The following is a 9,014-nucleotide window of genomic DNA, read 5'->3' as shown; positions in this document are numbered from 1 at the left end:
TTATTTCAAAGATCAACTTTCAGGTTAAACATAGCGAAGCACTAGGCCTTCTTGGGTATGAGATCATCCACCACTTCCTAGACAAAGCCTTTCAACGAAATTCAATATTTAATCTCCTTATAGTAACCCTAGGTTTAACCACTAAGAATAATCGAATTACAAGATTGAAAAACAAAAGAAATACAAAATCGAAACATAAAATCGATTGCCAAAAACCAATAGCCTCTTGTGTTTGGTATTTCAAAATCCATACAAAGAAAATTAGTATGATGCGGAATAAGACAAATAGTTATACCTTTCTTTGTAGCTAGAGACCTCTTGATCTTCTATTGTATTCCTCACCTCCTCTTGGACGTCGTGTGAGCGACGATCTACCAAGATGAAATCCACTGGGACCACTTCTTCTTCTCCAAGACTTTTGAGCCATCAAGGGATGCCAAAATAGGAAATTTCCTTCTTCTTCTCCTTCAAGCAACCGACCACCAAGTGCTTCTCCTCTTCTTCTTCTTCCTCTCCAAGCAATCGGCCACAAGGATATAGCAACCCTCGATGCCGCCATCCCTAAGGAAACAAAAGAGGTGACAAGATGAACGTGGTGCCGCCAGCTACAAGAATGAAGAAAAGAAGGGAGCATGGCCGACCATCAAGGAAATAGAGAGGGAATAAGAATAGGTTATCTTAGCCATGAGGCACCCTCTCCCCCTCTTTTATAATCCTTGGTCTTGGTAAACAAGGAAAGTTTAATTAAAACTTCCTTTTAATCTTCTTATGGTCGGCCACATCATGGTATAATAAAAAGGAAAATTTTTACAACAAAAAATTAAAGCTTCCTTTTAAACCATGATGTTTACAAAAGGGAAAGTTTTAAACATAATTAAAACTTCCTTATTTGTGGCCTCCCTCTAAAAGAGGAAATTTTAATAACAATTAAAATCTCTCTTTTTAAATTTCCTATTGTACATGACAATAAAGGAAAGTATTAAAAATTAATCTCTCTCTTTTAAAAACATGTAGACAACAACAAAAAAGGAAAGATTAATTAAAACTTCTATTTTTAAATCATTATTACATAATAGGAAAGTTTTATTAAAAATTAAAAATTTTCTTTTAAACATTATAGACAACTACAAATAAGGAAACATTTCAACAAAATTAAAATCTCTCTTTAATCTTTTGTAGATGATAGATATAAAAGAAAAGATTTTAAAATCTAAAACTCTCTTTTTAAAACCATGAGGATGACTATAAAAGGAAATTTTAAAAATAAAATTTCTCCTTTAAATACCTTTCATGAATGGCTATAAAAGGACAAATTTTAACAAAAATTAAAATCTCCTTTAATCCTATGTGGTCGGCCCCATGCTTGGACACCAAGCATGATTTGGCCGGCCACTACTTGTACTCCAAGCCTATACTTGGTCGGTCCCCTTGCTCCAAGCAAGGTTGTGTCCGACCCATTACTTGGATAAGAAGTGGACTTAGTAGATACAAGGTTTTATAGAGGCTACAACAAGGATTGAGAGGAGAAATTGATTTTGGTCTCTCGATGAGCTTGAGCTTCCTGTGTTCCCCCCGAACACCCAACTCAAGTTCATCAATAATAACTCATACAACTAAAGAGTTATTATTGAACTACCGCACCAATCCCAAATTATATTATGGGCTCCTTCTTATTATGAGTGCATTAATCTCCCTGTGTTTAAGATATTAAATGTCTACTAATAAACGAGTTACTGATAACTCACTTAAATAATATCTAGCTCCAAGAGTAGTACCACTCAACTTTATTGTCATGCCGGACTAGGTCCACTTGCAGGGTTTACATGACAATCCTTATGAGCTCCTCACGGGGACATCATCAACCTAGATTACTAGGACACAGTTTCATTCTATAATTAACAACACAACATATAAATAATATCATTTCCCAACTTATCGGGCCTATTGATTTATCGAACTAAATCACACCCTTTTATAAATTAAAGAAATAAATATTAAATATATATGCTTGTTATTGTTAGTTAGAGCCCTATAGCCAATCATTTGATGATTGTTGTATGGACTCATTGTATCATATTCTTGTATTTAAATAAAGGCATTTTTTTTGGTTATTATACTTACTTGTATTAGTGCCAAATAACTAAGTATAATAGCGTCCTTGAGTAGAGAGTTCTTACCTATATCAATCGGTTAGTTGAACCGATAGTGAGATGATATAGGGAACACTACTCTTAATCATTCATAGTCGAGTATTAACATTCAGGGACAATGTTAATGCGACGAGACTAGCATGTAGGTCAACTCAATGATTTGATCTCACATGTCATGGATATAGAGATATCAAGTTGACACATGGGCATGCATTGGAGAATGTATACTGAATGACCCGCCATGAGAGAGTATCATGGATCGTTATATGAGTGTCATATACTTTTTCATGTGGCTATTAGTATGACTATTAGTCCTTGGACCTGAAATCACCATGGATCCCTACATAAGGAGTTATGTACTTTGGCTTCGTCAAACGTCACCCGTAATTGGGTGGACTATAAAGGCGATTACTGGGTATGTAACAAATTATGCAGAGGAATGTGAGTGATGTAGATGGGATCTATCCCTCCTATATGACGGGAGAGACATCGATATTCTTAATAGAGTGAGACCACGAAGTGCATGGCCATGCCCAAATGAGTCAATATGAGATATTGAGCTCATTTGATTTAGTGAGTCTACTTGGAGTTCAAGATTTAGATTGGTCAGAGGATGACACGGTCTATGCCTCACATTGATCAATCTAGATGTCTAGGATAGAAGGACAATGCCATATATTGTGAGGAGTCACAATTAGTAGTCACAAGGTGATGTTGGATCTCAACATTCTTATAACTTAGGTAGTAATGATGTGTTGCTAGATACCGCTCATTACTTATGCTTCTAACTTGGTTTAGGAGCATTGCCAACATTATAAGAACCTATAGGGTCACACACAAAGGAAAATTAGATGGAGATTAGGTTCATATGATGAACCAAGAGGATTAGATTCATGTGATGAATCAAATTGGATTAAGAGTAATCCTAATTGAACTAATTGAGTTGGACTCAAGTTGATTCATGTGTTCAATGAGTCTAATTTAGATTATGACTCATTGGATCAATTTAATTAAATGAATTAGATTCATTATATTAAGTTGGTTTGAATCAAATGGTTAGATTAGATCAACCATGAGAGAGATTTGGTCAAGTTTGACTTGACTTGAGAAGGAAGATGAAAGGTCAAGTTTGACTTGACCATTTGCCACCTCATTTGTGAGTTTGCATTAGGAGGACCAATGATGATGTGCCACATCATCAAGGCTAGAACATGTGTGTGCCACCTCATGGAGGTTACAAATCTCCTCTTAATGGACACATTAAATGAGAATGGAGGTTACAACTCCAATAGTGGCCGGCCACATTTGAATTGCAAGTGAATGCAATTCAAGGCATTCATTCCATCTTCTTCCTTGTTCTCATTCTCCTCTCCCTCTCCTCCTCCTTGGTCGAACCATCTAAGGTGCTAGCACACCTTTGTTTGGTCTTCTCCACCTAGTTTGTTCGTGTGGATACTTCTAGAGGATCGTACACTTGACGATCTCGAGATCCGGTGAACCGTTGGACGAGCGGAATTGCGAAGGGCTTCGCATTGAGGGTAAATATCTTAACATGTAGATCTAGTTTAGAACTAGCATAAGAAACTCGTACTCATAATGTTTTTCAAAAATTATTTTACTTCGCACGGATCCGGTGGCATGGGAACCGGGGTTTCCGCAACGCGAAAAAGCGGTTTTTGCGGCCCGAAATTCCCAACAGTTATTATATCATGATTAAAAGTATGCACTTCCATAATAATAGAGGTTTTGTTCTTTTATATAGTCAGTATAAAAAGAAACTACCTCAAATGGGCCTGCTCAATATACTCATAGTGTACTTGTGTAATATTATAGTCAAGATAAACTATTACCAAATTACACTACAACCACTCCAATGGTTTGTTCTATTCCATCTGGTTGTGAGCTACTATTTATAATTTATAAGGATCTGATAACATGATCTTCTGTATGTCTCCTAACACCATGTTATCTACAATATAAATTAAATGGACAACTACACTTAGCATAAATGTAGACATTTAACCAATGTGATTCTTATTTCTAAATAAATGTTTATACAAAAAGATAGACTTTTAGTATACATTCCAACAGAGACTTTACTGCTACTAAACATTCAGTTCTCCTTAATCTATTTGAACTTCTCATCTCATGTTTAACATTGAGTCAACCTTGACCTGTTAGTGTTGGGGTATGATTGATGCGGTGTGTGCTTAATACATTTCAAAAAACATGCAATGGAAGTAAAAATATGATAATAAAACTATTTTATTATAACACACACACACCACATGTATGCAGGACACAACTCACACAGACATAATCATAAAATAAAACATAAGAATAATAATTATTCTAGGCATACCTTATGGATGATGCGTAAAGGAAAGAGCATCAACTTTAGCGACATCCACAAATCTAGCTTCTATTTGTATTCACACTGAGATCTTTAAGACAACTCCAGTAAGAAACAAGGTTCACCTCCAATTGGTACTAGCCAAGCATGGAGGCACTACGATCCAAGAGGAGGAAGATGAAGCAAAGAGGTGTAGCAAGAAAAATTCCTCCTTTGGCTGTTGGTGGGCGGCGACAACAAAGAGAGGGAAAGGAGAGAGAGATTATGTTTTCCAAATACCTAAACTCTTGAATAATGAATTGGTTAATTATTCTTTCCATCTTTTATTTATATATCTTAGATGAATTGGACTAGAAAAGCCTAAATTTGGTCCAAATTCCTTAACCAAAATTTAGCCCATTAACCTCTTGGCTTGGTTCACAATAAAACCAACTTGGCTTAAACCAAACCAATTTGGTTTATTACTAAACCAAATAGGGTATAACTCTTCCATAAGATATGTGTCACGCCCGTATTTCAAAATATCTTCCATATTTTCCCTTTGTCTGGGATGTACGTTGAATATATCTATTTTTATGTATGCTTTAACGCACATTGACGTACTTTCCTTGTGTATATTTGATGCATTTTCACCCCTATTTATCGTATTTTCAGCATAATTATTTTCTTTATTGGAAATCTTCTTTTGGTTGGTTTTATGTTAATAAGATATATTTTTGGAGTGAAAACGGTGCGAAACGTGCTTCAAAGAGAAAACAAATAGCGGAGTTTTGGTCGTGTGGTTTCACACAACCATGTCCCTTCACCCGTGAGCAAGCAGTACACGACCGTGCTGAAAGGCATGAACGTGTAAAAGGCACGAACGTGCCGAAAGGCACGAACGTGTTAAACAAACAGAACCGATTAAAGCCACGACCATGCGAATTGGCACGGTCGTGTCACTCAAGCCGAGCGTCTTCAAGGTTTGGCCATGCCAAAGGGCACGACAATGACATGGACCTTGCCCTGAACCGTGCCCAACTCTATTTAAAGGGAGTTCTTTCCCTTCTTCAAGGGAGGAAGATTCTTCCCTTTGGGAGATCTATCTTAGTTCATATCTATGCGTTATCCACACTCCGATTGAAGATCTAGGGCCATTTTCATCATCACCTTCGACTCTGAAAGCTTGGGATTGGATCCTAAGAAAACTCAATGTCTTGGATAAACTTCTTCTCCCTTCTTCTCTTTAGATTGAGTTTTGATGCTTATGATTTCATTATCTTTAGATTCTCTCCTCCTTGTTATGAAATAGATCTTATTGTTCTAGGATTAAGGGAGTAATTATGATGTGAGATTGATGTATAGTCTTAGATTTGCCAATTTCCTTTATAAATGACATTGGCTATGCCTTGTATTCATTCGATCTAGTGTGTGTGTGATGTGTTTGTAATTTATTCTCATATTTGGTTGAATGATTACATTATTTTGTTCTCCTCGTAGAGAGAATGCTCTAGATTATTTGAGCAAGGGCCCTAGTGACAAGGGTAACCCTTTAGCCAGACATCTAGAGTATCACCTCGAAAGGGGGAGTAATTCTCTACAAGGTAGTGATGAATTAGGCTTATTAGGTTATTTATATATTCATATTATCAAGTATTTTGCATATTCTTGTGGATGTATAACTGGGGGTCCTAATGGCAAGGATAACCCTTGAACTGGACTTCATAGGAATCACTTCCATTAGATAGCATTGGATTTTAATAGAGATGACACTCCGACATGACCACAGTGGGGGAGTATCATTAACAAATCAACCTTCCTACATATGCATAGGAATAGAGAATAAGAAGGTGGTGATCTGTTCATTGATTAGCATCACAATAAAATCAAACTCATAGAACATTTCCTTCAATGAAAGTCCTTAGCAAATTCTCAACCTCTCTCTCTTTCTTCCTCTCTCTGCCAACCTTACTTCTCTTTTTTTTAGTGCATAAATTCTCAACCCTCAATCATTTAGCTAATTTCTTGTGATTGATCTCTAGTGCTTATATCCAGTCCTTATGGGTTAGATATCTTTTATTACTTGACAACAACCATGCACTTGCAGATTATACACATCAAGTTTTTTGTGCCATTGTCGGGGACTATGCATATAACATTACTTGATAATCACTTGAGTTAGAATAAAATATTATTTTATTTTCTATTTTGTAAATATTTTTGCACTTCTATTATTTTTAAATATCATGTATTTTCTTACTCTTAGTTCTGTAATTTATTTCTTGCATGTCAATTCTGCACTTGATTTTTTGCTTTCCCATTTGAACAAAATTTTAAATTATGCCTTGCAAATTCTTGTTGTTAAGATTTGTGATTTTAGTTAACAAGTTAATTGATCAAATAAAGATGGTTCAAAGGCCTCTGAAAGACTATGCGGCTCCCAAATCGGCAAAAGAATTGAGTCGTATTGTGCTCCAAAAACTCACGCTCCCAGCTTTGCTCTTGATCTAACATTTATTTCTAAAAATCAAGAAGATTATTTTAGGGGGTTAGATATAGAAAGTGCTTACTTACACTTGATAGAGTTTTATAGGTATTGTAATATGATGAAGTACGAAAGGATCTCTTCAGATTTGATTCTGTTGATGGTTTTTTCTTTTAGTCTCAGAGATGTTATAAAAGTATGGATAAATGCTTTACAACCAAAAAATATCAAAACTTGGGATGACTCGAGTGAAAGTTTTTGAATAAATATTTTTCCTCAAAGAAGATATGTCAACTCAGGAATCAAATCCTACATTTTGAACAGAAGGAAGGGGAAATGTTATGCCAAGTATGGGACAAATTCTTAAATCTTTTATACTAATTTCCACATCATGGGATCGAGGACTGGTTGGTAATTAGTACATTTTATATAGTGATATCCTTCCAGAACAATAATCTGCTAGATTGGGCTTTTGGTGGTTCTTTGCTTAATAAAAGTTTGAATGAAGCATGTGAAGTGATCGACTGGGTAGTAGCAAATCTCAATGAATGACCAGGAGAATTATTTTTCTCTTCCCTTTATTAACCAGTCGCTTGAGAGGCTTGATAAACATTCTTATTTTAACTACTTGGATGGGTATTCCAGGTTCTATCATATTCCAATACATCCCCATGATCAGGAGAAGACTACTTTTACGTGCCCCTATGGAACTTTCGCTTATCGACAAATGCCTTTTGGATTGTGTAATTCCCTCGGCACTTTCCAACGTTGTATGATGGCTATCTTCTCAGATCTGGTAGAGAATATAATAGAGGTATTTATGGATGATTTCTTAGTGTATGGAAATAGTTTTGACTCATGTTTAGCTAATCTTTCGAAAGTCCTCTAGAGATGTGAAGAAGTGAATTTGGTTCTCAATTGGGAGAAGTGTCACTTCATGGTAAAAGAGGAGATTGTGCTAGGACATAAAATTTCACAACATAGAATAGAAGTTGATTAGGTAAAGATAGAAGCTATTGAGAAACTCCCCCCACCAATTAATGTGAAGAGAGTATGGAGCTTCTTGGGTCACATAGGATTTTATCAAACATTTATAAAGGATTTCTCTAAAATTTCCAAGCCATTGACTAACCTTTTGATTAAGGATGCAAAATTCTAGTTTGATAAGAATTGCTTGGAAGCCTTCGAGAAAATCAATCAAGCCCTTACTATCGCCCTAGTGATCCAGGCATAGGATTGGGAACTTCAATTTGAAATAATGTCTGATGCTAGTGATTTTGTGATAGGAGTAATATTGGGGTGGAGGAAAGATAAAACAACTTCATGTTATCCACTACCTAGCAAGAATCTTGACAAAGCCCAAGTGAACTATGCTACTATAGAAAAGGAACTATTGGTAGTGGTCTTTTCATTTGACAAATTCATATCATACTTGGTGGGATCAAAAGTTATAGTCTATATGGATCACGCATCCATACGATACCTCCTCAATAAGAAAGATGTCAAACCAAGGATGATTAGATGGATATTACTTCTTCAAAAGTTTAACTTAGAAATCAAAGACAAGAGAGGAGCAGAGAATGTGGTGGTGGATCATCTATCTAGAATATAGCAAGATGGAAGAAGGGAACTGAAGAATGATTTGCCTATCAATGATTTTTTTTTTTTTCCAAATAAGCATCTTTTATCAATAACTTGTATAGAAGCACTATGGTATGCAGATAATACAAATTTCCTTACCGATAAGATTATTCCACCAAATCTATTCCACCAAATCTTTCTTACTAACAAAGAAGAAATTTTTCTCTAACGCTAAGTACTATGTTTGGGATGAACCTTTCCTTTACAAGAAATGTGGAGATGCAATATACCGAAGATGCATTCTCGAAGAGGAAACTAAAGAAATTCTTTTTCATTGTCACTCATCATCTTATTGTGGACATTTAGGGATTGTTAAAACAACCACAAAAATCTTACAAGTTGAATTTTTTTTGCCGCACTTATTCAAAGATACAAGAGAGTATGTTCAATCCTGTGATCAATGCCA

The 9,014-nt window shown here is 35.6% G+C and overlaps 1 non-coding gene across 1 annotated transcript; it reads right to left on the bottom strand.

Moving 5' to 3' along the window:
- Positions 1-7,259: 7,259 nt before the first annotated feature.
- LOC122044700 lies at positions 7,260-7,365 on the bottom strand. Its single transcript, XR_006129720.1, has one exon. It is a non-coding gene; the product is annotated as a small nucleolar RNA R71 (small nucleolar RNA).
- Positions 7,366-9,014: the final 1,649 nt, after the last annotated feature.

This window comes from Zingiber officinale, chromosome 2A (genome assembly GCF_018446385.1).
Source record: "Zingiber officinale cultivar Zhangliang chromosome 2A, Zo_v1.1, whole genome shotgun sequence".
Classification (NCBI taxonomy): domain Eukaryota; kingdom Viridiplantae; phylum Streptophyta; class Magnoliopsida; order Zingiberales; family Zingiberaceae; genus Zingiber; species Zingiber officinale.
Note: the sequence above shows the minus strand (reverse complement) of the source record. Positions and strands in the feature narration are given on the sequence as shown.